The sequence below is a fragment of the Engystomops pustulosus genome, chromosome 1, assembly GCF_040894005.1.
Source record: "Engystomops pustulosus chromosome 1, aEngPut4.maternal, whole genome shotgun sequence".
NCBI lineage: Eukaryota > Metazoa > Chordata > Amphibia > Anura > Leptodactylidae > Engystomops > Engystomops pustulosus.
The window spans coordinates 173,295,999-173,315,531 of NC_092411.1; the positions used below are offsets into that span (position 1 = coordinate 173,295,999).

General features: G+C 45.8%; 95 pseudogenes; all 95 read right to left on the reverse strand.

Annotated features, from left to right (window-relative positions):
* Nucleotides 1-41: 41 nt before the first annotated feature.
* On the reverse strand, nucleotides 42-160 carry LOC140104432 (5S ribosomal RNA; annotated as a pseudogene).
* Nucleotides 161-232: 72 nt separating this feature from the next.
* Nucleotides 233-351, reverse strand: LOC140102012 (5S ribosomal RNA; annotated as a pseudogene).
* A 70-nt stretch (nucleotides 352-421) lies between these two features.
* On the reverse strand, nucleotides 422-540 carry LOC140113128 (5S ribosomal RNA; annotated as a pseudogene).
* A 70-nt stretch (nucleotides 541-610) lies between these two features.
* LOC140103567 (5S ribosomal RNA) lies at nucleotides 611-729 on the reverse strand (annotated as a pseudogene).
* A 70-nt stretch (nucleotides 730-799) lies between these two features.
* On the reverse strand, nucleotides 800-918 carry LOC140093182 (5S ribosomal RNA; annotated as a pseudogene).
* A 72-nt stretch (nucleotides 919-990) lies between these two features.
* Nucleotides 991-1,109, reverse strand: LOC140110198 (5S ribosomal RNA; annotated as a pseudogene).
* A 70-nt stretch (nucleotides 1,110-1,179) lies between these two features.
* Nucleotides 1,180-1,298, reverse strand: LOC140097848 (5S ribosomal RNA; annotated as a pseudogene).
* A 643-nt stretch (nucleotides 1,299-1,941) lies between these two features.
* Nucleotides 1,942-2,060, reverse strand: LOC140095159 (5S ribosomal RNA; annotated as a pseudogene).
* A 72-nt stretch (nucleotides 2,061-2,132) lies between these two features.
* On the reverse strand, nucleotides 2,133-2,251 carry LOC140103626 (5S ribosomal RNA; annotated as a pseudogene).
* Nucleotides 2,252-2,323: 72 nt separating this feature from the next.
* On the reverse strand, nucleotides 2,324-2,442 carry LOC140093193 (5S ribosomal RNA; annotated as a pseudogene).
* A 70-nt stretch (nucleotides 2,443-2,512) lies between these two features.
* On the reverse strand, nucleotides 2,513-2,631 carry LOC140093204 (5S ribosomal RNA; annotated as a pseudogene).
* A 263-nt stretch (nucleotides 2,632-2,894) lies between these two features.
* Nucleotides 2,895-3,013, reverse strand: LOC140100850 (5S ribosomal RNA; annotated as a pseudogene).
* Nucleotides 3,014-3,083: 70 nt separating this feature from the next.
* LOC140110825 (5S ribosomal RNA) lies at nucleotides 3,084-3,202 on the reverse strand (annotated as a pseudogene).
* A 70-nt stretch (nucleotides 3,203-3,272) lies between these two features.
* On the reverse strand, nucleotides 3,273-3,391 carry LOC140100619 (5S ribosomal RNA; annotated as a pseudogene).
* Nucleotides 3,392-3,461: 70 nt separating this feature from the next.
* LOC140098724 (5S ribosomal RNA) lies at nucleotides 3,462-3,580 on the reverse strand (annotated as a pseudogene).
* A 72-nt stretch (nucleotides 3,581-3,652) lies between these two features.
* LOC140094818 (5S ribosomal RNA) lies at nucleotides 3,653-3,771 on the reverse strand (annotated as a pseudogene).
* Nucleotides 3,772-3,841: 70 nt separating this feature from the next.
* Nucleotides 3,842-3,960, reverse strand: LOC140103474 (5S ribosomal RNA; annotated as a pseudogene).
* Nucleotides 3,961-4,030: 70 nt separating this feature from the next.
* LOC140104436 (5S ribosomal RNA) lies at nucleotides 4,031-4,149 on the reverse strand (annotated as a pseudogene).
* Nucleotides 4,150-4,221: 72 nt separating this feature from the next.
* On the reverse strand, nucleotides 4,222-4,340 carry LOC140102023 (5S ribosomal RNA; annotated as a pseudogene).
* A 70-nt stretch (nucleotides 4,341-4,410) lies between these two features.
* On the reverse strand, nucleotides 4,411-4,529 carry LOC140113130 (5S ribosomal RNA; annotated as a pseudogene).
* Nucleotides 4,530-4,599: 70 nt separating this feature from the next.
* On the reverse strand, nucleotides 4,600-4,718 carry LOC140093215 (5S ribosomal RNA; annotated as a pseudogene).
* Nucleotides 4,719-4,981: 263 nt separating this feature from the next.
* Nucleotides 4,982-5,100, reverse strand: LOC140100861 (5S ribosomal RNA; annotated as a pseudogene).
* A 70-nt stretch (nucleotides 5,101-5,170) lies between these two features.
* On the reverse strand, nucleotides 5,171-5,289 carry LOC140110942 (5S ribosomal RNA; annotated as a pseudogene).
* A 70-nt stretch (nucleotides 5,290-5,359) lies between these two features.
* On the reverse strand, nucleotides 5,360-5,478 carry LOC140101846 (5S ribosomal RNA; annotated as a pseudogene).
* Nucleotides 5,479-5,548: 70 nt separating this feature from the next.
* LOC140098735 (5S ribosomal RNA) lies at nucleotides 5,549-5,667 on the reverse strand (annotated as a pseudogene).
* A 72-nt stretch (nucleotides 5,668-5,739) lies between these two features.
* Nucleotides 5,740-5,858, reverse strand: LOC140103676 (5S ribosomal RNA; annotated as a pseudogene).
* A 72-nt stretch (nucleotides 5,859-5,930) lies between these two features.
* LOC140102046 (5S ribosomal RNA) lies at nucleotides 5,931-6,049 on the reverse strand (annotated as a pseudogene).
* A 70-nt stretch (nucleotides 6,050-6,119) lies between these two features.
* LOC140113131 (5S ribosomal RNA) lies at nucleotides 6,120-6,238 on the reverse strand (annotated as a pseudogene).
* A 70-nt stretch (nucleotides 6,239-6,308) lies between these two features.
* On the reverse strand, nucleotides 6,309-6,427 carry LOC140103229 (5S ribosomal RNA; annotated as a pseudogene).
* Nucleotides 6,428-6,497: 70 nt separating this feature from the next.
* On the reverse strand, nucleotides 6,498-6,616 carry LOC140093226 (5S ribosomal RNA; annotated as a pseudogene).
* A 72-nt stretch (nucleotides 6,617-6,688) lies between these two features.
* Nucleotides 6,689-6,807, reverse strand: LOC140103240 (5S ribosomal RNA; annotated as a pseudogene).
* Nucleotides 6,808-6,877: 70 nt separating this feature from the next.
* On the reverse strand, nucleotides 6,878-6,996 carry LOC140103723 (5S ribosomal RNA; annotated as a pseudogene).
* Nucleotides 6,997-7,066: 70 nt separating this feature from the next.
* Nucleotides 7,067-7,185, reverse strand: LOC140111056 (5S ribosomal RNA; annotated as a pseudogene).
* Nucleotides 7,186-7,255: 70 nt separating this feature from the next.
* LOC140104439 (5S ribosomal RNA) lies at nucleotides 7,256-7,374 on the reverse strand (annotated as a pseudogene).
* A 70-nt stretch (nucleotides 7,375-7,444) lies between these two features.
* LOC140093248 (5S ribosomal RNA) lies at nucleotides 7,445-7,563 on the reverse strand (annotated as a pseudogene).
* A 72-nt stretch (nucleotides 7,564-7,635) lies between these two features.
* On the reverse strand, nucleotides 7,636-7,754 carry LOC140109655 (5S ribosomal RNA; annotated as a pseudogene).
* A 70-nt stretch (nucleotides 7,755-7,824) lies between these two features.
* On the reverse strand, nucleotides 7,825-7,943 carry LOC140111162 (5S ribosomal RNA; annotated as a pseudogene).
* A 72-nt stretch (nucleotides 7,944-8,015) lies between these two features.
* Nucleotides 8,016-8,134, reverse strand: LOC140101790 (5S ribosomal RNA; annotated as a pseudogene).
* A 70-nt stretch (nucleotides 8,135-8,204) lies between these two features.
* Nucleotides 8,205-8,323, reverse strand: LOC140093259 (5S ribosomal RNA; annotated as a pseudogene).
* Nucleotides 8,324-8,395: 72 nt separating this feature from the next.
* Nucleotides 8,396-8,514, reverse strand: LOC140102057 (5S ribosomal RNA; annotated as a pseudogene).
* Nucleotides 8,515-8,584: 70 nt separating this feature from the next.
* On the reverse strand, nucleotides 8,585-8,703 carry LOC140098380 (5S ribosomal RNA; annotated as a pseudogene).
* A 70-nt stretch (nucleotides 8,704-8,773) lies between these two features.
* LOC140100375 (5S ribosomal RNA) lies at nucleotides 8,774-8,892 on the reverse strand (annotated as a pseudogene).
* Nucleotides 8,893-8,964: 72 nt separating this feature from the next.
* LOC140103782 (5S ribosomal RNA) lies at nucleotides 8,965-9,083 on the reverse strand (annotated as a pseudogene).
* A 69-nt stretch (nucleotides 9,084-9,152) lies between these two features.
* Nucleotides 9,153-9,271, reverse strand: LOC140111280 (5S ribosomal RNA; annotated as a pseudogene).
* A 70-nt stretch (nucleotides 9,272-9,341) lies between these two features.
* Nucleotides 9,342-9,460, reverse strand: LOC140104446 (5S ribosomal RNA; annotated as a pseudogene).
* A 70-nt stretch (nucleotides 9,461-9,530) lies between these two features.
* Nucleotides 9,531-9,649, reverse strand: LOC140093270 (5S ribosomal RNA; annotated as a pseudogene).
* A 72-nt stretch (nucleotides 9,650-9,721) lies between these two features.
* LOC140101801 (5S ribosomal RNA) lies at nucleotides 9,722-9,840 on the reverse strand (annotated as a pseudogene).
* A 70-nt stretch (nucleotides 9,841-9,910) lies between these two features.
* Nucleotides 9,911-10,029, reverse strand: LOC140093281 (5S ribosomal RNA; annotated as a pseudogene).
* A 260-nt stretch (nucleotides 10,030-10,289) lies between these two features.
* Nucleotides 10,290-10,408, reverse strand: LOC140094950 (5S ribosomal RNA; annotated as a pseudogene).
* Nucleotides 10,409-10,478: 70 nt separating this feature from the next.
* Nucleotides 10,479-10,597, reverse strand: LOC140104452 (5S ribosomal RNA; annotated as a pseudogene).
* A 70-nt stretch (nucleotides 10,598-10,667) lies between these two features.
* On the reverse strand, nucleotides 10,668-10,786 carry LOC140093292 (5S ribosomal RNA; annotated as a pseudogene).
* Nucleotides 10,787-10,857: 71 nt separating this feature from the next.
* Nucleotides 10,858-10,976, reverse strand: LOC140097394 (5S ribosomal RNA; annotated as a pseudogene).
* Nucleotides 10,977-11,048: 72 nt separating this feature from the next.
* LOC140113013 (5S ribosomal RNA) lies at nucleotides 11,049-11,166 on the reverse strand (annotated as a pseudogene).
* Nucleotides 11,167-11,238: 72 nt separating this feature from the next.
* Nucleotides 11,239-11,357, reverse strand: LOC140103839 (5S ribosomal RNA; annotated as a pseudogene).
* Nucleotides 11,358-11,427: 70 nt separating this feature from the next.
* LOC140103890 (5S ribosomal RNA) lies at nucleotides 11,428-11,546 on the reverse strand (annotated as a pseudogene).
* A 70-nt stretch (nucleotides 11,547-11,616) lies between these two features.
* Nucleotides 11,617-11,735, reverse strand: LOC140111383 (5S ribosomal RNA; annotated as a pseudogene).
* A 70-nt stretch (nucleotides 11,736-11,805) lies between these two features.
* LOC140104458 (5S ribosomal RNA) lies at nucleotides 11,806-11,924 on the reverse strand (annotated as a pseudogene).
* Nucleotides 11,925-12,185: 261 nt separating this feature from the next.
* On the reverse strand, nucleotides 12,186-12,304 carry LOC140113188 (5S ribosomal RNA; annotated as a pseudogene).
* A 70-nt stretch (nucleotides 12,305-12,374) lies between these two features.
* LOC140093314 (5S ribosomal RNA) lies at nucleotides 12,375-12,493 on the reverse strand (annotated as a pseudogene).
* A 261-nt stretch (nucleotides 12,494-12,754) lies between these two features.
* On the reverse strand, nucleotides 12,755-12,873 carry LOC140096685 (5S ribosomal RNA; annotated as a pseudogene).
* A 72-nt stretch (nucleotides 12,874-12,945) lies between these two features.
* On the reverse strand, nucleotides 12,946-13,064 carry LOC140101304 (5S ribosomal RNA; annotated as a pseudogene).
* Nucleotides 13,065-13,134: 70 nt separating this feature from the next.
* LOC140094961 (5S ribosomal RNA) lies at nucleotides 13,135-13,253 on the reverse strand (annotated as a pseudogene).
* Nucleotides 13,254-13,323: 70 nt separating this feature from the next.
* On the reverse strand, nucleotides 13,324-13,442 carry LOC140104464 (5S ribosomal RNA; annotated as a pseudogene).
* A 70-nt stretch (nucleotides 13,443-13,512) lies between these two features.
* On the reverse strand, nucleotides 13,513-13,631 carry LOC140093325 (5S ribosomal RNA; annotated as a pseudogene).
* Nucleotides 13,632-13,701: 70 nt separating this feature from the next.
* On the reverse strand, nucleotides 13,702-13,820 carry LOC140097405 (5S ribosomal RNA; annotated as a pseudogene).
* A 72-nt stretch (nucleotides 13,821-13,892) lies between these two features.
* LOC140100386 (5S ribosomal RNA) lies at nucleotides 13,893-14,011 on the reverse strand (annotated as a pseudogene).
* A 72-nt stretch (nucleotides 14,012-14,083) lies between these two features.
* Nucleotides 14,084-14,202, reverse strand: LOC140103953 (5S ribosomal RNA; annotated as a pseudogene).
* A 70-nt stretch (nucleotides 14,203-14,272) lies between these two features.
* LOC140104016 (5S ribosomal RNA) lies at nucleotides 14,273-14,391 on the reverse strand (annotated as a pseudogene).
* Nucleotides 14,392-14,461: 70 nt separating this feature from the next.
* LOC140111490 (5S ribosomal RNA) lies at nucleotides 14,462-14,580 on the reverse strand (annotated as a pseudogene).
* A 70-nt stretch (nucleotides 14,581-14,650) lies between these two features.
* Nucleotides 14,651-14,769, reverse strand: LOC140104468 (5S ribosomal RNA; annotated as a pseudogene).
* A 70-nt stretch (nucleotides 14,770-14,839) lies between these two features.
* Nucleotides 14,840-14,958, reverse strand: LOC140096652 (5S ribosomal RNA; annotated as a pseudogene).
* Nucleotides 14,959-15,030: 72 nt separating this feature from the next.
* LOC140100873 (5S ribosomal RNA) lies at nucleotides 15,031-15,149 on the reverse strand (annotated as a pseudogene).
* A 70-nt stretch (nucleotides 15,150-15,219) lies between these two features.
* LOC140094972 (5S ribosomal RNA) lies at nucleotides 15,220-15,338 on the reverse strand (annotated as a pseudogene).
* A 70-nt stretch (nucleotides 15,339-15,408) lies between these two features.
* LOC140104473 (5S ribosomal RNA) lies at nucleotides 15,409-15,527 on the reverse strand (annotated as a pseudogene).
* A 70-nt stretch (nucleotides 15,528-15,597) lies between these two features.
* On the reverse strand, nucleotides 15,598-15,716 carry LOC140093336 (5S ribosomal RNA; annotated as a pseudogene).
* Nucleotides 15,717-15,786: 70 nt separating this feature from the next.
* Nucleotides 15,787-15,905, reverse strand: LOC140097416 (5S ribosomal RNA; annotated as a pseudogene).
* Nucleotides 15,906-15,977: 72 nt separating this feature from the next.
* Nucleotides 15,978-16,096, reverse strand: LOC140100397 (5S ribosomal RNA; annotated as a pseudogene).
* A 72-nt stretch (nucleotides 16,097-16,168) lies between these two features.
* Nucleotides 16,169-16,287, reverse strand: LOC140104073 (5S ribosomal RNA; annotated as a pseudogene).
* A 70-nt stretch (nucleotides 16,288-16,357) lies between these two features.
* Nucleotides 16,358-16,476, reverse strand: LOC140104128 (5S ribosomal RNA; annotated as a pseudogene).
* Nucleotides 16,477-16,546: 70 nt separating this feature from the next.
* On the reverse strand, nucleotides 16,547-16,665 carry LOC140111607 (5S ribosomal RNA; annotated as a pseudogene).
* A 70-nt stretch (nucleotides 16,666-16,735) lies between these two features.
* On the reverse strand, nucleotides 16,736-16,854 carry LOC140104475 (5S ribosomal RNA; annotated as a pseudogene).
* Nucleotides 16,855-16,924: 70 nt separating this feature from the next.
* On the reverse strand, nucleotides 16,925-17,043 carry LOC140093347 (5S ribosomal RNA; annotated as a pseudogene).
* A 72-nt stretch (nucleotides 17,044-17,115) lies between these two features.
* On the reverse strand, nucleotides 17,116-17,234 carry LOC140113190 (5S ribosomal RNA; annotated as a pseudogene).
* Nucleotides 17,235-17,304: 70 nt separating this feature from the next.
* Nucleotides 17,305-17,423, reverse strand: LOC140093358 (5S ribosomal RNA; annotated as a pseudogene).
* A 72-nt stretch (nucleotides 17,424-17,495) lies between these two features.
* On the reverse strand, nucleotides 17,496-17,614 carry LOC140097316 (5S ribosomal RNA; annotated as a pseudogene).
* Nucleotides 17,615-17,684: 70 nt separating this feature from the next.
* On the reverse strand, nucleotides 17,685-17,803 carry LOC140096696 (5S ribosomal RNA; annotated as a pseudogene).
* A 72-nt stretch (nucleotides 17,804-17,875) lies between these two features.
* LOC140101315 (5S ribosomal RNA) lies at nucleotides 17,876-17,994 on the reverse strand (annotated as a pseudogene).
* A 70-nt stretch (nucleotides 17,995-18,064) lies between these two features.
* Nucleotides 18,065-18,183, reverse strand: LOC140094983 (5S ribosomal RNA; annotated as a pseudogene).
* Nucleotides 18,184-18,253: 70 nt separating this feature from the next.
* On the reverse strand, nucleotides 18,254-18,372 carry LOC140104479 (5S ribosomal RNA; annotated as a pseudogene).
* A 70-nt stretch (nucleotides 18,373-18,442) lies between these two features.
* LOC140093369 (5S ribosomal RNA) lies at nucleotides 18,443-18,561 on the reverse strand (annotated as a pseudogene).
* Nucleotides 18,562-18,631: 70 nt separating this feature from the next.
* Nucleotides 18,632-18,750, reverse strand: LOC140097427 (5S ribosomal RNA; annotated as a pseudogene).
* Nucleotides 18,751-18,822: 72 nt separating this feature from the next.
* On the reverse strand, nucleotides 18,823-18,941 carry LOC140100408 (5S ribosomal RNA; annotated as a pseudogene).
* Nucleotides 18,942-19,013: 72 nt separating this feature from the next.
* Nucleotides 19,014-19,132, reverse strand: LOC140104185 (5S ribosomal RNA; annotated as a pseudogene).
* Nucleotides 19,133-19,202: 70 nt separating this feature from the next.
* On the reverse strand, nucleotides 19,203-19,321 carry LOC140104234 (5S ribosomal RNA; annotated as a pseudogene).
* Nucleotides 19,322-19,391: 70 nt separating this feature from the next.
* On the reverse strand, nucleotides 19,392-19,510 carry LOC140111726 (5S ribosomal RNA; annotated as a pseudogene).
* Between the last annotated feature and the right edge of the window lie 23 nt (nucleotides 19,511-19,533).

Here is a 19,533-nt window from a genome sequence, read left to right on the forward strand (position 1 = left end):
CTATCTCATAGAGAAACTAACACAATTTTCAGGTTCAAAAAGGTCAACGGAACTTGGGATTCCCAGCCAGTCTCCCATGCTGGTACTTGCCAAGCCTTAAGCTGCATTGCTGCTGCAATCTGACGAGAGCAGGCACATTCAGCTTAGAATGGCCGTTGACAGCAGCTGTTCAATTTGAACCTTCTTTTACCATCTTTGACAGAGAAACTAACACAATTTTCAGGTTCAAAAAGGTCAACGGAACTTGGGATTCCCAGCCAGTCTCCCATGCTGGTACTTGGCAAGCCTTAAGCTGCATTGCTGCTGCGATCTGATGAGAGCAGGCACATTCAGCTTAGAATGGCCGTTGACAGCAGCTGTTCAATTTGAACCTTCTTTTACTATCTCATACAGAAACTAACACAATTTTCAGGTTCAAAAAGGTCAACGGAAATTGGGATTCCCAGCCAGTCTCCCATTCTGGTACTTGCCAAGCCTTAAGCTGCATTGCTGCTGCGATCTGGCGAGAGCAGGCACATTCAGCTTAGAATGGCCGTTGACAGCAGCTGTTCAATTTGAACCTTCTTTTACTATCTCATAGAGAAACTAACACAACTTTCAGGTTCAAAAAGGTCAACGGAACTTGGGATTCCCAGCCAGTCTCCCATGCTGGTACTTGCCAAGCCTTAAGCTGCATTGCTGCTGCGATCTGATGAGAGCAGGCACATTCAGCTTAGAATGGCCGTTGACAGCAGCTGTTCAATTTGAACCTTCTTTTACTATCTCATAGAGAAACTAACACAATTTTCAGGTTCAAAAAGGTCAACGGAACTTGGGATTCCCAGCCAGTCTCCCATGCTGGTACTTGCCAAGCCTTAAGCTGCATTGCTGCTGCGATCTGACGAGAGCAGGCACATTCAGCTTAGAATGGCCGTTGACAGCAGCTGTTCAATTTGAACCTTCTTTTACCATCTTTGACAGAGAAACTAACACAATTTTCAGGTTCAAAAAGGTCAACGGAACTTGGGATTCCCAGCCAGTCTCCCATGCTGGTACTTGCCAAGCCTTAAGCTACATTGCTGCTGCGATCTGACGAGAGCAGGCACATTCAGCTTAGAATGGCCGTTGATAGCAGCTGTTCAATTTGAACCTTCTTTTACTATCTCATAGAGAAACTAACACAATTTTCAGGTTCAAAAAGGTCAACGGAACTTGGGATTCCCAGCCAGTCTCCCATGCTGGTACTTGCCAAGCCTTAAGCTGCATTGCTGCTGCGACCTGATGAGAGCAGGCACATTCAGCTTAGAATGGCCGTTGACAGCAGCTGTTCAATTTGAACCTTCTTTTACTATCTCATAGAGAAACTAACACAATTTTCAGGTTTAAAAAGGGCAACGGAACTTGGGATTCCAAGCCAGTCTCCCATGCTGGTACTTGACAAGCCTTAAGCTGCATTGCTGCTGCGATCTGACGAGAGCAGGCACATTCAGCTTAGAATGGCCGGTGACAGCAGCTTTTCAATTTGAACCTTCTTTTACCATCTTTGAAAGAGAAACTAACACAATTTTCAGGTTCAAAAAGGTCAACGGAACTTGGGATTCGCAGCCAGTCTCCCATGCTGGTACTTGCCAAGAGTTAAGCTGCATTGCTGCTGCGTTCTGACGAGAGCAGGCACATTCAGCTTAGAATGGCCGGTGACAGCAGCTTTTCAATTTGAACCTTCTTTTACCATCTTTGAAAGAGAAACTAACACAATTTTCAGGTTCAAAAAGGTCAACGGAACTTGGGATTCGCAGCCAGTCTCCCATGCTGGTACTTGCCAAGCCTTAAGCTGCATTGCTGCTGCAATCTGACGAGAGCAGGCACATTCAGCTTAGAATGGCCGTTGAAAGCAGCTGTTCAATTTGAACCTTCTTTTACTATCTTTGACAGGGAAACTAACACAATTTTCAGGTTCAAAAAGGTCAACGGGACTTGGGATTCCCAGCCAGTCTCCCATGCTGGTACTTGCCAAGCCTTAAGCTGCATTGCTGCTGCGATCTGACGAGAGCAGGCACATTCAGCTTAGAATGGCCGTTGACAGCAGCTGTTCAATTTGAACCTTCTTTTACCATCTTTGACAGAGAAACTAACACAATTTTCAGGTTCAAAAAGGTCAACGGAACTTGGGATTCCCAGCCAGTCTCCCATGCTGGTACTTGCCAAGCCTTAAGCTGCATTGCTGCTGCGATCTGATGAGAGCAGGCACATTCAGCTTAGAATGGCCGTTGACAGCAGCTGTTCAATTTGAACCTTTTTTTACCATCTTTGACAGAGATACTAACACAATTTTCAGGTTCAAAAAGGTCAACGGAACTTGGGATTCCCAGCCAGTCTCCCATGCTGGTACTTGCCAAGCCTTAAGCTGCATTGCTGCTGCGATCTGACGAGAGCAGGCACATTCAGCTTAGAATGGCCGTTGACAGCAGCTGTTCAATTTGAACCTTCTTTTACTATCTCATAGAGAAACTAACACAATATTCAGGTTCAAAAAGGTCAACGGAACTTGGGATTCCCAGCCAGTCTCCCATGCTGGTACTTGCCAAGCCTTAAGCTGCATTGCTGCTGCGATCTGACGAGAGCAGGCACATTCAGCTTAGAATGGCCGTTGACAGCAGCTGTTCAATTTGAACCTTCTTTTACCATCTTTGACAGAGAAACTAACACAATTTTCAGGTTCAAAAAGGTCAACGGAACTTGGGAGTCCCAGCCAGTCTCCCATGCTGGTACTTGCCAAGCCTAAAGCTGCATTGCCGCTGCGATCTGATGAGAGCAGGCACATTCAGCTTAGAATGGCCGGTGACAGCAGCTTTTCAATTTGAACCTTCTTTTACCATCTTTGAAAGAGAAACTAACACAATTTTCAGGTTCAAAAAGGTCAACGGAACTTGGGATTCCCAGCCAGTCTCCCATGCTGGTACTTGCCAAGCCTTAAGCTGCATTGCCGCTGCGATCTGATGAGAGCAGGCACATTCAGCTTAGAATGGCCGTTGACAGCAGCTGTTCAATTTGAACCTTCTTTTACTATCTCATAGAGAAACTAACACAATTTTCAGGTTCAAAAAGGTCAACGGAACTTGGGATTCCCAGCCAGTCTCCCATTCTGGTACTTGCCAAGCCTTAAGCTGCATTGCTGCTGCGATCTGACGAGAGCAGGCACATTCAGCTTAGAATGGCCGTTGACAGCAGCTGTTCAATTTGAACCTTCTTTTACTATCTCATAGAGATACTAACACAATTTTCAGGTTCAAAAAGGTCAACGGAACTTGGGATTCCCAGCCAGTCTCCCATTCTGGTACTTGCCAAGCCTTAAGCTGCATTGCTTCTGCGATCTGACGAGAGCAGGCACATTCAGCTTAGAATGGCCGTTGACAGCAGCTGTTCAATTTGAACCTTCTTTTACTATCTCATAGAGAAACTCACACAATTTTCAGGTTCAAAAAGGTCAACGGAACTTGGGATTCCCAGCCAGTCTCCCATGCTGGTACTTGCCAAGCCTTAAACTGCATTGCTGCTGCGATCTGACGAGAGCAGGCACATTCAGCTTAGAATGGCCGTTGACAGCAGCTGTTCAATTTGAACCTTCTTTTACCATCTTTGACAGAGAAACTAATACAATTTTCAGGTTCAAAAAGGTCAACGGAACTTGGGATTCCCAGCCAGTCTCCCATGCTGGTACTTGCCAAGCCTTAAGCTGCATTGCTGCTGCGATCTGATGAGAGCAGGCACATTCAGCTTAGAATGGCCATTGACAGCAGCTGTTCAATTTGAACCTTCTTTTACTATCTCATAGAGAAACTAACACAATTTTCAGGTTCAAAAAGGTCAATGGAACTTGGGATTCCCAGCCAGTCTCCCATTCTGGTACTTGCCAAGCCTTAAGCTGCATTGCTGCTGCGATCTGACGAGAGCAGGCACATTCAGCTTAGAATGGCCGTTGACAGCAGCTGTTCAATTTGAACCTTCTTTTACTATCTCATAGAGAAACTAACACAATTTTCAGGTTCAAAAAGGTCAACGGAACTTGGGATTCCCAGCCAGTCTCCCATGCTGGTACTTGCCAAGCCTTAAGCTGCATTGCTGCTGCAATCTGACGAGAGCAGGCACATTCAGCTTAGAATGGCCGTTGACAGCAGCTGTTCAATTTGAACCTTCTTTTACCATCTTTGACAGAGAAACTAACACAATTTTCAGGTTCAAAAAGGTCAACGGAACTTGGGATTCCCAGCCAGTCTCCCATGCTGGTACTTGGCAAGCCTTAAGCTGCATTGCTGCTGCGATCTGATGAGAGCAGGCACATTCAGCTTAGAATGGCCGTTGACAGCAGCTGTTCAATTTGAACCTTCTTTTACTATCTCATAGAGAAACTAACACAATTTTCAGGTTCAAAAAGGTCAACGGAAATTGGGATTCCCAGCCAGTCTCCCATTCTGGTACTTGCCAAGCCTTAAGCTGCATTGCTGCTGCGATCTGGCGAGAGCAGGCACATTCAGCTTAGAATGGCCGTTGACAGCAGCTGTTCAATTTGAACCTTCTTTTACTATCTCATAGAGAAACTAACACAACTTTCAGGTTCAAAAAGGTCAACGGAACTTGGGATTCCCAGCCAGTCTCCCATGCTGGTACTTGCCAAGCCTTAAGCTGCATTGCTGCTGCGATCTGACGAGAGCAGGCACATTCAGCTTAGAATGGCCGTTGACAGCAGCTGTTCAATTTGAACCTTCTTTTACCATCTTTGACAGAGAAACTAACACAATTTTCAGGTTCAAAAAGGTCAACGGAACTTGGGAGTCCCAGCCAGTCTCCCATGCTGGTACTTGCCAAGCCTAAAGCTGCATTGCCGCTGCGATCTGATGAGAGCAGGCACATTCAGCTTAGAATGGCCGGTGACAGCAGCTTTTCAATTTGAACCTTCTTTTACCATCTTTGAAAGAGAAACTAACACAATTTTCAGGTTCAAAAAGGTCAACGGAACTTGGGATTCCCAGCCAGTCTCCCATGCTGGTACTTGCCAAGCCTTAAGCTGCATTGCCGCTGCGATCTGATGAGAGCAGGCACATTCAGCTTAGAATGGCCGTTGACAGCAGCTGTTCAATTTGAACCTTCTTTTACTATCTCATAGAGAAACTAACACAATTTTCAGGTTCAAAAAGGTCAACGGAACTTGGGATTCCCAGCCAGTCTCCCATTCTGGTACTTGCCAAGCCTTAAGCTGCATTGCTGCTGCGATCTGACGAGAGCAGGCACATTCAGCTTAGAATGGCCGTTGACAGCAGCTGTTCAATTTGAACCTTCTTTTACTATCTCATAGAGAAACTAACACAATTTTCAGGTTCAAAAAGGTCAACGGAACTTGGGATTCCCAGCCAGTCTCCCATTCTGGTACTTGCCAAGCCTTAAGCTGCATTGCTTCTGCGATCTGACGAGAGCAGGCACATTCAGCTTAGAATGGCCGTTGACAGCAGCTGTTCAATTTGAACCTTCTTTTACTATCTCATAGAGAAACTCACACAATTTTCAGGTTCAAAAAGGTCAACGGAACTTGGGATTCCCAGCCAGTCTCCCATGCTGGTACTTGCCAAGCCTTAAACTGCATTGCTGCTGCGATCTGACGAGAGCAGGCACATTCAGCTTAGAATGGCCGTTGACAGCAGCTGTTCAATTTGAACCTTCTTTTACCATCTTTGACAGAGAAACTAATACAATTTTCAGGTTCAAAAAGGTCAACGGAACTTGGGATTCCCAGCCAGTCTCCCATGCTGGTACTTGCCAAGCCTTAAGCTGCATTGCTGCTGCGATCTGATGAGAGCAGGCACATTCAGCTTAGAATGGCCGTTGACAGCAGCTGTTCAATTTGAACCTTCTTTTACCATCTTTGACAGAGAAACTAACACAATTTTCAGGTTCAAAAAGGTCAACGGAACTTGGGATTCCCAGCCAGTCTCCCATGCTGGTACTTGGCAAGCCTTAAGCTGCATTGCTGCTGCGATCTGATGAGAGCAGGCACATTCAGCTTAGAATGGCCGTTGACAGCAGCTGTTCAATTTGAACCTTCTTTTACTATCTCATAGAGAAACTAACACAATTTTCAGGTTCAAAAAGGTCAACGGAAATTGGGATTCCCAGCCAGTCTCCCATTCTGGTACTTGCCAAGCCTTAAGCTGCATTGCTGCTGCGATCTGGCGAGAGCAGGCACATTCAGCTTAGAATGGCCGTTGACAGCAGCTGTTCAATTTGAACCTTCTTTTACTATCTCATAGAGAAACTAACACAACTTTCAGGTTCAAAAAGGTCAACGGAACTTGGGATTCCCAGCCAGTCTCCCATGCTGGTACTTGCCAAGCCTTAAGCTGCATTGCTGCTGCGATCTGATGAGAGCAGGCACATTGAGCTTAGAATGGCCGTTGACAGCAGCTGTTCAATTTGAACCTTCTTTTACTATCTCATAGAGAAACTAACACAATTTTCAGGTTCAAAAAGGTCAACGGAACTTGGGATTCCCAGCCAGTCTCCCATGCTGGTACTTGCCAAGCCTTAAGCTGCATTGCTGCTGCGATCTGACGAGAGCAGGCACATTCAGCTTAGAATGGCCGTTGACAGCAGCTGTTCAATTTGAACCTTCTTTTACCATCTTTGACAGAGAAACTAACACAATTTTCAGGTTCAAAAAGGTCAACGGAACTTGGGATTCCCAGCCAGTCTCCCATGCTGGTACTTGCCAAGCCTTAAGCTGCATTGCTGCTGCGATCTGATGAGAGCAGGCACATTGAGCTTAGAATGGCCGTTGACAGCAGCTGTTCAATTTGAACCTTCTTTTACTATCTCATAGAGAAACTAACACAATTTTCAGGTTCAAAAAGGTCAACGGAACTTGGGATTCCCAGCCAGTCTCCCATGCTGGTACTTGCCAAGCCTTAAGCTGCATTGCTGCTGCGATCTGATGAGAGCAGGCACATTCAGCTTAGAATGGCCGTTGACAGCAGCTGTTCAATTTGAACCTTCTTTTACTATCTCATAGAGAAACTAACACAATTTTCAGGTTCAAAAAGGTCAACGGAACTTGGGATTCCCAGCCAGTCTCCCATTCTGGTACTTGCCAAGCCTTAAGCTGCATTGCTGCTGCGATCTGACGAGAGCAGGCACATTCAGCTTAGAATGGCCGTTGACAGCAGCTGTTCAATTTGAACCTTCTTTTACTATCTCATAGAGAAACTAACACAATTTTCAGGTTCAAAAAGGTCAACGGAACTTGGGATTCCCAGCCAGTCTCCCATGCTGGTACTTGCCAAGCCTTAAGCTGCATTGCTGCTGCAATCTGACGAGAGCAGGCACATTCAGCTTAGAATGGCCGTTGACAGCAGCTGTTCAATTTGAACCTTCTTTTACTATCTCATAGAGAAACTAACACAATTTTCAGGTTCAAAAAGGTCAACGGAACTTGGGATTCCCAGCCAGTCTCCCATGCTGGTACTTGCCAAGCCTTAAGCTGCATTGCTGCTGCGATCTGACGAGAGCAGGCACATTCAGCTTAGAATGGCCGTTGACAGCAGCTGTTCAATTTGAACCTTCTTTTACCATCTTTGACAGAGAAACTAACACAATTTTCAGGTTCAAAAAGGTCAACGGAACTTGGGATTCCAAGCCAGTCTCCCATGCTGGTACTTGCCAAGCCTTAAGCTGCATTGCCGCTGCGATCTGATGAGAGCAGGCACATTCAGCTTAGAATGGCCGTTGACAGCAGCTGTTCAATTTGAACCTTCTTTTACTATCTCATAGAGAAACTAACACAATTTTCAGGTTCAAAAAGGTCAACGGAACTTGGGATTCCCAGCCAGTCTCCCATTCTGGTACTTGCCAAGCCTTAAGCTGCATTGCTGCTGCGATCTGACGAGAGCAGGCACATTCAGCTTAGAATGGCCGTTGACAGCAGCTGTTCAATTTGAACCTTCTTTTACCATCTTTGACAGAGAAACTAATACAATTTTCAGGTTCAAAAAGGTCAACGGAACTTGGGATTCCCAGCCAGTCTCCCATTCCGGTACTTGCCAAGCCATAAGCTGCATTGCTGCTGCGATCTGACGAGAGCAGGCACATTCAGCTTAGAATGGCCGTTGACAGCAGCTGTTCAATTTGAACCTTCTTTTACTATCTCATAGAGAAACTAACACAATTTTCAGGTTCAAAAAGGTCAACGGAACTTGGGATTCCCAGCCAGTCTCCCATGCTGGTACTTGCCAAGCCTTAAGCTGCATTGCTGCTGCGATCTGACGAGAGCAGGCACATTCAGCTTAGAATGGCCGTTGACAGCAGCTGTTCAATTTGAACCTTCTTTTACCATCTTTGACAGAGAAACTAACACAATTTTCAGGTTCAAAAAGGTCAACGGAACTTGGGATTCCCAGCCAGTCTCCCATGCTGGTACTTGGCAAGCCTTAAGCTGCATTGCTGCTGCGATCTGATGAGAGCAGGCACATTCAGCTTAGAATGGCCGTTGACAGCAGCTGTTCAATTTGAACCTTCTTTTACTATCTCATAGAGAAACTAACACAATTTTCAGGTTCAAAAAGGTCAACGGAACTTGGGATTCCCAGCCAGTCTCCCATGCTGGTACTTGCCAAGCCTTAAGCTGCATTGCTGCTGCGATCTGACGAGAGCAGGCACATTCAGCTTAGAATGGCCGCTGACAGCAGCTGTTCAATTTGAACCTTCTTTTACTATCTCATAGAGAAACTAACACAACTTTCAGGTTCAAAAAGGTCAACGGAACTTGGGATTCCCAGCCAGTCTCCCATGCTGGTACTTGCCAAGCCTTAAGCTGCATTGCTGCTGCAATCTGATGAGAGCAGGCACATTCAGCTTAGAATGGCCGTTGACAGCAGCTGTTCAATTTGAACCTTCTTTTACCATCTTTGACAGAGAAACTAACACAATTTTCAGGTTCAAAAAGGTCAACGGAACTTGGGATTCCCAGCCAGTCTCCCATGCTGGTACTTGCCAAGCCTTAAGCTGCATTGCTGCTGCGATCTGATGAGAGCAGGCACATTCAGCTTAGAATGGCCGTTGACAGCAGCTGTTCAATTTGAACCTTTTTTACTATCTCATAGAGAAACTAACACAATTTTCAGGTTCAAAAAGGTCAACGGAACTTGGGATTCCCAGCCAGTCTCCCATTCTGGTACTTGCCAAGCCTTAAGCTGCATTGCTGCTGCGATCTGACGAGAGCAGGCACATTCAGCTTAGAATGGCCGTTGACAGCAGCTGTTCAATTTGAACCTTCTTTTACTATCTCATAGAGAAACTAACACAATTTTCAGGTTCAAATAGGTCAACGGAACTTGGGATTCCCAGCCAGTCTCCCATGCTGGTACTTGCCAAGCCTTAAGCTGCATTGCTGCTGCAATCTGACGAGAGCAGGCACATTCAGCTTAGAATGGCCGTTGACAGCAGCTGTTCAATTTGAACCTTCTTTTACTATCTCATAGAGAAACTAACACAATTTTCAGGTTCAAAAAGGTCAACGGAACTTGGGATTCCCAGCCAGTCTCCCATGCTGGTACTTGCCAAGCCTTAAGCTGCATTGCTGCTGCGATCTGACGAGAGCAGGCACATTCAGCTTAGAATGGCCGTTGACAGCAGCTGTTCAATTTGAACCTTCTTTTACCATCTTTGACAGAGAAACTAATACAATTTTCAGGTTCAAAAAGGTCAACGGAACTTGGGATTCCCAGCCAGTCTCCCATTCCGGTACTTGCCAAGCCATAAGCTGCATTGCTGCTGCGATCTGACGAGAGCAGGCACATTCAGCTTAGAATGGCCGTTGACAGCAGCTGTTCAATTTGAACCTTCTTTTACTATCTCATAGAGAAACTAACACAATTTTCAGGTTCAAAAAGGTCAACGGAACTTGGGATTCCCAGCCAGTCTCCCATGCTGGTACTTGCCAAGCCTTAAGCTGCATTGCTGCTGCGATCTGACGAGAGCAGGCACATTCAGCTTAGAATGGCCGTTGACAGCAGCTGTTCAATTTGAACCTTCTTTTACCATCTTTGACAGAGAAACTAACACAATTTTCAGGTTCAAAAAGGTCAACGGAACTTGGGATTCCCAGCCAGTCTCCCATGCTGGTACTTGCCAACCTTAAGCTGCATTGCCGCTGCGATCTGATGAGAGCAGGAACATTCAGCTTAGAATGGCCGTTGACAGCAGCTGTTCAATTTGAACCTTCTTTTACTATCTCATAGAGAAACTAACACAATTTTCAGGTTCAAAAAGGTCAACGGAACTTGGGACTCCCAGCCAGTCTCCCATTCTGGTACTTGCCAAGCCTTAAGCTGCATTGCTGCTGCGATCTGACGAGAGCAGGCACATTCAGCTTAGAATGGCCGTTGACAGCAGCTGTTCAATTTGAACCTTCTTTTACTATCTCATAGAGAAACTAACACAATTTTCAGGTTCAAAAAGGTCAACGGAACTTGGGATTCCCAGCCAGTCTCCCATGCTGGTACTTGCCAAGCCTTAAGCTGCATTGCTGCTGCAATCTGACGAGAGCAGGCACATTCAGCTTAGAATGGCCGTTGACAGCAACTGTTCAATTTGAACCTTCTTTTACTATCTCATAGAGAAACTAACACAATTTTCAGGTTCAAAAAGGTCAACGGAACTTGGGATTCCCAGCCAGTCTCCCATGCTGGTACTTGCCAAGCCTTAAGCTGCATTGCTGCTGCGATCTGACGAGAGCAGGCACATTCAGCTTAGAATGGCCGTTGACAGCAGCTGTTCAATTTGAACCTTCCTTTTACTATCTCATAGAGAAACTAACACAATTTTCAGGTTCAAAAAGGTCAACGGAACTTGGGATTCCCAGCCAGTCTCCCATGCTGGTACTTGCCAAGCCTCAAGCTGCATTGCTGCTGCGATCTGACGAGAGCAGGCACATTCAGCTTAGAATGGCCGTTGACAGCAGCTGTTCAATTTGAACCTTCTTTTACCATCTTTGACAGAGAAACTAACACAATTTTCAGGTTCAAAAAGGTCAACGGAACTTGGGATTCCCAGCCAGTCTCCATGCTGGTACTTGCCAAGCCTTAAGCTGCATTGCTGCTGCAATCTGATGAGAGCAGGCACATTCAGCTTAGAATGGCCGTTGACAGCAGCTGTTCAATTTGAACCTTCTTTTACCATCTTTGACAGAGAAACTAACACAATTTTCAGGTTCAAAAAGGTCAACGGAACTTGGGATTCCCAGCCAGTCTCCCATGCTGGTACTTGCCAAGCCTTAAGCTGCATTGCTGCTGCGATCTGATGAGAGCAGGCACATTCAGCTTAGAATGGCCGTTGACAGCAGCTGTTCAATTTGAACCTTCTTTTACTATCTCATAGAGAAACTAACACAATTTTCAGGTTCAAAAAGGTCAACGGAACTTGGGATTCCCAGCCAGTCTCCCATGCTGGTACTTGCCAAGCCTTAAGCTGCATTGCTGCTGCGATCTGATGAGAGCAGGCACATTCAGCTTAGAATGGCCGTTGACAGCAGCTGTTCAATTTGAACCTTCTTTTACTATCTCATAGAGAAACTAACACAATTTTCAGGTTCAAAAAGGTCAACGGAACTTGGGATTCCCAGCCAGTCTCCCATTCTGGTACTTGCCAAGCCTTAAGCTGCATTGCTGCTGCGATCTGACGAGAGCAGGCACATTCAGCTTAGAATGGCCGTTGACAGCAGCTGTTCAATTTGAACCTTCTTTTACTATCTCATAGAGAAACTAACACAATTTTCAGGTTCAAAAAGGTCAACGGAACTTGGGATTCCCAGCCAGTCTCCCATGCTGGTACTTGCCAAGCCTTAAGCTGCATTGCTGCTGCAATCTGACGAGAGCAGGCACATTCAGCTTAGAATGGCCGTTGACAGCAGCTGTTCAATTTGAACCTTCTTTTACTATCTCATAGAGAAACTAACACAATTTTCAGGTTCAAAAAGGTCAACGGAACTTGGGATTCCCAGCCAGTCTCCATGCTGGTACTTGCCAAGCCTTAAGCTGCATTGCTGCTGCGATCTGACGAGAGCAGGCACATTCAGCTTAGAATGGCCCGTTGACAGCAGCTGTTCAATTTGAACCTTCTTTTACCATCTTTGACAGAGAAACTAATACAATTTTCAGGTTCAAAAAGGTCAACGGAACTTGGGATTCCCAGCCAGTCTCCCATTCCGGTACTTGCCAATCCATAAGCTGCATTGCTGCTGCGATCTGACGAGAGCAGGCACATTCAGCTTAGAATGGCCGTTGACAGCAGCTGTTCAATTTGAACCTTCTTTTACTATCTCATAGAGAAACTAACACAATTTTCAGGTTCAAAAAGGTCAACGGAACTTGGGATTCCCAGCCAGTCTCCCATGCTGGTACTTGCCAAGCCTTAAGCTGCATTGCTGCTGCGATCTGACGAGAGCAGGCACATTCAGCTTAGAATGGCCGTTGACAGCAGTTGTTCAATTTGAACCTTCTTTTACCATCTTTGACAGAGAAACTAACACAATTTTCAGGTTCAAAAGGTCAACGGAACTTGGGATTCCCAGCCAGTCTCCCATGCTGGTACTTGCCAAGCCTTAAGCTGCATTGCCGCTGCGATCTGATGAGAGCAGGCACATTCAGCTTAGAATGACCGTTTGACAGCAGCTGTTCAATTTGAACCTTCTTTTACTATCTCATAGAGAAACTAACACAATTTTCAGGTTCAAAAAGGTCAACAGAACTTGGGATTCCCAGCCAGTCTCCCATGCTGGTACTTGCCAAGCCTTAAGCTGCATTGCTGCTGCGATCTGACGAGAGCAGGAACATTCAGCTTAGAATGGCCGTTGACAGCAGCTGTTCAATTTGAACCTTCTTTTACCATCTTTGACAGAGAAACTAACACAATTTTCAGGTTCAAAAAGGTCAACGGAACTTGGGATTCCCAGCCAGTCTCCCATGCTGGTACTTGCCAAGCCTTAAGCTGCATTGCCGCTGCGATCTGATGAGAGCAGGAACATTCAGCTTAGAATGGCCGTTGACAGCAGCTGTTCAATTTGAACCTTCTTTTACTATCTCATAGAGAAACTAACACAATTTTCAGGTTCAAAAAGGTCAACGGAACTTGGGACTCCCAGCCAGTCTCCCATTCTGGTACTTGCCAAGCCTTAAGCTGCATTGCTGCTGCGATCTGACGAGAGCAGGCACATTCAGCTTAGAATGGCCGTTGACAGCAGCTGTTCAATTTGAACCTTCTTTTACTATCTCATAGAGAAACTAACACAATTTTCAGGTTCAAAAAGGTCAACGGAACTTGGGATTCCCAGCCAGTCTCCCATGCTGGTACTTGCCAAGCCTTAAGCTGCATTGCTGCTGCAATCTGACGAGAGCAGGCACATTCAGCTTAGAATGGCCGTTGACAGCAACTGTTCAATTTGAACCTTCTTTTACTATCTCATAGAGAAACTAACACAATTTTCAGGTTCAAAAAGGTCAACGGAACTTGGGATTCCCAGCCAGTCTCCCATGCTGGTACTTGCCAAGCCTTAAGCTGCATTGCTGCTGCGATCTGACGAGAGCAGGCACATTCAGCTTAGAATGGCCGTTGACAGCAGCTGTTCAATTTGAACCTTCTTTTACTATCTCATAGAGAAACTAACACAATTTTCAGGTTCAAAAAGGTCAACGGAACTTGGGATTCCCAGCCAGTCTCCCATGCTGGTACTTGCCAAGCCTCAAGCTGCATTGCTGCTGCGATCTGACGAGAGCAGGCACATTCAGCTTAGAATGGCCGTTGACAGCAGCTGTTCAATTTGAACCTTCTTTTACCATCTTTGACAGAGAAACTAACACAATTTTCAGGTTCAAAAAGGTCAACGGAACTTGGGATTCCCAGCCAGTCTCCCATGCTGGTACTTGCCAAGCCTTAAGCTGCATTGCTGCTGCAATCTGATGAGAGCAGGCACATTCAGCTTAGAATGGCCGTTGACAGCAGCTGTTCAATTTGAACCTTCTTTTACCATCTTTGACAGAGAAACTAACACAATTTTCAGGTTCAAAAAGGTCAACGGAACTTGGGATTCCCAGCCAGTCTCCCATGCTGGTACTTGCCAAGCCTTAAGCTGCATTGCTGCTGCGATCTGATGAGAGCAGGCACATTCAGCTTAGAATGGCCGTTGACAGCAGCTGTTCAATTTGAACCTTCTTTTACTATCTCATAGAGAAACTAACACAATTTTCAGGTTCAAAAAGGTCAACGGAACTTGGGATTCCCAGCCAGTCTCCCATGCTGGTACTTGCCAAGCCTTAAGCTGCATTGCTGCTGCGATCTGATGAGAGCAGGCACATTCAGCTTAGAATGGCCGTTGACAGCAGCTGTTCAATTTGAACCTTCTTTTACTATCTCATAGAGAAACTAACACAATTTTCAGGTTCAAAAAGGTCAACGGAACTTGGGATTCCCAGCCAGTCTCCCATTCTGGTACTTGCCAAGCCTTAAGCTGCATTGCTGCTGCGATCTGACGAGAGCAGGCACATTCAGCTTAGAATGGCCGTTGACAGCAGCTGTTCAATTTGAACCTTCTTTTACTATCTCATAGAGAAACTAACACAATTTTCAGGTTCAAAAAGGTCAACGGAACTTGGGATTCCCAGCCAGTCTCCCATGCTGGTACTTGCCAAGCCTTAAGCTGCATTGCTGCTGCAATCTGACGAGAGCAGGCACATTCAGCTTAGAATGGCCGTTGACAGCAGCTGTTCAATTTGAACCTTCTTTTACTATCTCATAGAGAAACTAACACAATTTTCAGGTTCAAAAAGGTCAACAGAACTTGGGATTCCCAGCCAGTCTCCCATGCTGGTACTTGCCAAGCCTTAAGCTGCATTGCTGCTGCGATCTGACGAGAGCAGGCACATTCAGCTTAGAATGGCCGTTGACAGCAGTTGTTCAATTTGAACCTTCTTTTACCATCTTTGACAGAGAAACTAACACAATTTTCAGGTTCAAAAAGGTCAACGGAACTTGGGATTCCCAGCCAGTCTCCCATGCTGGTACTTGCCAAGCCTTAAGCTGCATTGCCGCTGCGATCTGATGAGAGCAGGCACATTCAGCTTAGAATGGCCGTTGACAGCAGCTGTTCAATTTGAACCTTCTTTTACTATCTCATAGAGAAACTAACACAATTTTCAGGTTCAAAAAGGTCAACGGAACTTGGGACTCCCAGCCAGTCTCCCATTCTGGTACTTGCCAAGCCTTAAGCTGCATTGCTGCTGCGATCTGACGAGAGCAGGCACATTCAGCTTAGAATGGCCGTTGACAGCAGCTGTTCAATTTGAACCTTCTTTTACTATCTCATAGAGAAACTAACACAATTTTCAGGTTCAAAAAGGTCAACGGAACTTGGGATTCCCAGCCAGTCTCCCATGCTGGTACTTGCCAAGCCTTAAGCTGCATTGCTGCTGCAATCTGACGAGAGCAGGCACATTCAGCTTAGAATGGCCGTTGACAGCAACTGTTCAATTTGAACCTTCTTTTACTATCTCATAGAGAAACTAACACAATTTTCAGGTTCAAAAAGGTCAACGGAACTTGGGATTCCCAGCCAGTCTCCCATGCTGGTACTTGCCAAGCCTTAAGCTGCATTGCTGCTGCGATCTGACGAGAGCAGGCACATTCAGCTTAGAATGGCCGTTGACAGCAGCTGTTCAATTTGAACCTTCTTTTACTATCTCATAGAGAAACTAACACAATTTTCAGGTTCAAAAAGGTCAACGGAACTTGGGATTCCCAGCCAGTCTCCCATGCTGGTACTTGCCAAGCCTCAAGCTGCATTGCTGCTGCGATCTGACGAGAGCAGGCACATTCAGCTTAGAATGGCCGTTGACAGCAGCTGTTCAATTTGAACCTTCTTTTACCATCTTTGACAGAGAAACTAACACAATTTTCAGGTTCAAAAAGGTCAACGGAACTTGGGATTCCCAGCCAGTCTCCCATGCTGGTACTTGCCAAGCCTTAAGCTGCATTGCTGCTGCAATCTGATGAGAGCAGGCACATTCAGCTTAGAATGGCCGTTGACAGCAGCTGTTCAATTTGAACCTTCTTTTACCATCTTTGACAGAGAAACTAACACAATTTTCAGGTTCAAAAAGGTCAACGGAACTTGGGATTCCCAGCCAGTCTCCCATGCTGGTACTTGCCAAGCCTTAAGCTGCATTGCTGCTGCGATCTGATGAGAGCAGGCACATTCAGCTTAGAATGGCCGTTGACAGCAGCTGTTCAATTTGAACCTTCTTTTACTATCTCATAGAGAAACTAACACAATTTTCAGGTTCAAAAAGGTCAACGGAACTTGGGATTCCCAGCCAGTCTCCCATGCTGGTACTTGCCAAGCCTTAAGCTGCATTGCTGCTGCGATCTGATGAGAGCAGGCACATTCAGCTTAGAATGGCCGTTGACAGCAGCTGTTCAATTTGAACCTTCTTTTACTATCTCATAGAGAAACTAACACAATTTTCAGGTTCAAAAAGGTCAACGGAACTTGGGATTCCCAGCCAGTCTCCCATTCTGGTACTTGCCAAGCCTTAAGCTGCATTGCTGCTGCGATCTGACGAGAGCAGGCACATTCAGCTTAGAATGGCCGTTGACAGCAGCTGTTCAATTTGAACCTTCTTTTACTATCTCATAGAGAAACTAACACAATTTTCAGGTTCAAAAAGGTCAACGGAACTTGGGATTCCCAGCCAGTCTCCCATGCTGGTACTTGCCAAGCCTTAAGCTGCATTGCTGCTGCAATCTGACGAGAGCAGGCACATTCAGCTTAGAATGGCCGTTGACAGCAGCTGTTCAATTTGAACCTTCTTTTACTATCTCATAGAGAAACTAACACAATTTTCAGGTTCAAAAAGGTCAACGGAACTTGGGATTCCCAGCCAGTCTCCCATGCTGGTACTTGCCAAGCCTTAAGCTGCATTGCTGCTGCGATCTGACGAGAGCAGGCACATTCAGCTTAGAATGGCCGTTGACAGCAGCTGTTCAATTTGAACCTTCTTTTACCATCTTTGACAGAGAAACTAATACAATTTTCAGGTTCAAAAAGGTCAACGGAACTTGGGATTCCCAGCCAGTCTCCCATTCCGGTACTTGCCAATCCATAAGCTGCATTGCTGCTGCGATCTGACGAGAGCAGGCACATTCAGCTTAGAATGGCCGTTGACAGCAGCTGTTCAATTTGAACCTTCTTTTACTATCTCATAGAGAAACTAACACAATTTTCAGGTTCAAAAAGGTCAACGGAACTTGGGATTCCCAGCCAGTCTCCCATGCTGGTACTTGCCAAGCCTTAAGCTGCATTGCTGCTGCGATCTGACGAGAGCAGGCACATTCAGCTTAGAATGGCCGTTGACAGCAGTTGTTCAATTTGAACCTTCTTTTACCATCTTTGACAGAGAAACTAACACAATTTTCAGGTTCAAAAAGGTCAACGGAACTTGGGATTCCCAGCCAGTCTCCCATGCTGGTACTTGCCAAGCCTTAAGCTGCATTGCCGCTGCGATCTGATGAGAGCAGGCACATTCAGCTTAGAATGACCGTTGACAGCAGCTGTTCAATTTGAACCTTCTTTTACTATCTCATAGAGAAACTAACACAATTTTCAGGTTCAAAAAGGTCAACAGAACTTGGGATTCCCAGCCAGTCTCCCATGCTGGTACTTGCCAAGCCTTAAGCTGCATTGCTGCTGCGATCTGACGAGAGCAGGAACATTCAGCTTAGAATGGCCGTTGACAGCAGCTGTTCAATTTGAACCTTCTTTTACCATCTTTGACAGAGAAACTAACACAATTTTCAGGTTCAAAAAGGTCAACGGAACTTGGGATTCCCAGCCAGTCTCCCATGCTGGTACTTGCCAAGCCTTAAGCTGCATTGCCGCTGCGATCTGATGAGAGCAGGAACATTCAGCTTAGAATGGCCGTTGACAGCAGCTGTTCAATTTGAACCTTCTTTTACTATCTCATAGAGAAACTAACACAATTTTCAGGTTCAAAAAGGTCAACGGAACTTGGGACTCCCAGCCAGTCTCCCATTCTGGTACTTGCCAAGCCTTAAGCTGCATTGCTGCTGCGATCTGACGAGAGCAGGCACATTCAGCTTAGAATGGCCGTTGACAGCAGCTGTTCAATTTGAACCTTCTTTTACTATCTCATAGAGAAACTAACACAATTTTCAGGTTCAAAAAGGTCAACGGAACTTGGGATTCCCAGCCAGTCTCCCATGCTGGTACTTGCCAAGCCTTAAGCTGCATTGCTGCTGCAATCTGACGAGAGCAGGCACATTCAGCTTAGAATGGCCGTTGACAGCAACTGTTCAATTTGAACCTTCTTTTACTATCTCATAGAGAAACTAACACAATTTTCAGGTTCAAAAAGGTCAACGGAACTTGGGATTCCCAGCCAGTCTCCCATGCTGGTACTTGCCAAGCCTTAAGCTGCATTGCTGCTGCGATCTGACGAGAGCAGGCACATTCAGCTTAGAATGGCCGTTGACAGCAGCTGTTCAATTTGAACCTTCTTTTACTATCTCATAGAGAAACTAACACAATTTTCAGGTTCAAAAAGGTCAACGGAACTTGGGATTCCCAGCCAGTCTCCCATGCTGGTACTTGCCAAGCCTCAAGCTGCATTGCTGCTGCGATCTGACGAGAGCAGGCACATTCAGCTTAGAATGGCCGTTGACAGCAGCTGTTCAATTTGAACCTTCTTTTACCATCTTTGACAGAGAAACTAACACAATTTTCAGGTTCAAAAAGGTCAACGGAACTTGGGATTCCCAGCCAGTCTCCCATGCTGGTACTTGCCAAGCCTTAAGCTGCATTGCTGCTGCAATCTGATGAGAGCAGGCACATTCAGCTTAGAATGGCCGTTGACAGCAGCTGTTCAATTTGAACCTTCTTTTACCATCTTTGACAGAGAAACTAACACAATTTTCAGGTTCAAAAAGGTCAACGGAACTTGGGATTCCCAGCCAGTCTCCCATGCTGGTACTTGCCAAGCCTTAAGCTGCATTGCTGCTGCGATCTGATGAGAGCAGGCACATTCAGCTTAGAATGGCCGTTGACAGCAGCTGTTCAATTTGAACCTTCTTTTACTATCTCATAGAGAAACTAACACAATTTTCAGGTTCAAAAAGGTCAACGGAACTTGGGATTCCCAGCCAGTCTCCCATGCTGGTACTTGCCAAGCCTTAAGCTGCATTGCTGCTGCGATCTGATGAGAGCAGGCACATTCAGCTTAGAATGGCCGTTGACAGCAGCTGTTCAATTTGAACCTTCTTTTACTATCTCATAGAGAAACTAACACAATTTTCAGGTTCAAAAAGGTCAACGGAACTTGGGATTCCCAGCCAGTCTCCCATTCTGGTACTTGCCAAGCCTTAAGCTGCATTGCTGCTGCGATCTGACGAGAGCAGGCACATTCAGCTTAGAATGGCCGTTGACAGCAGCTGTTCAATTTGAACCTT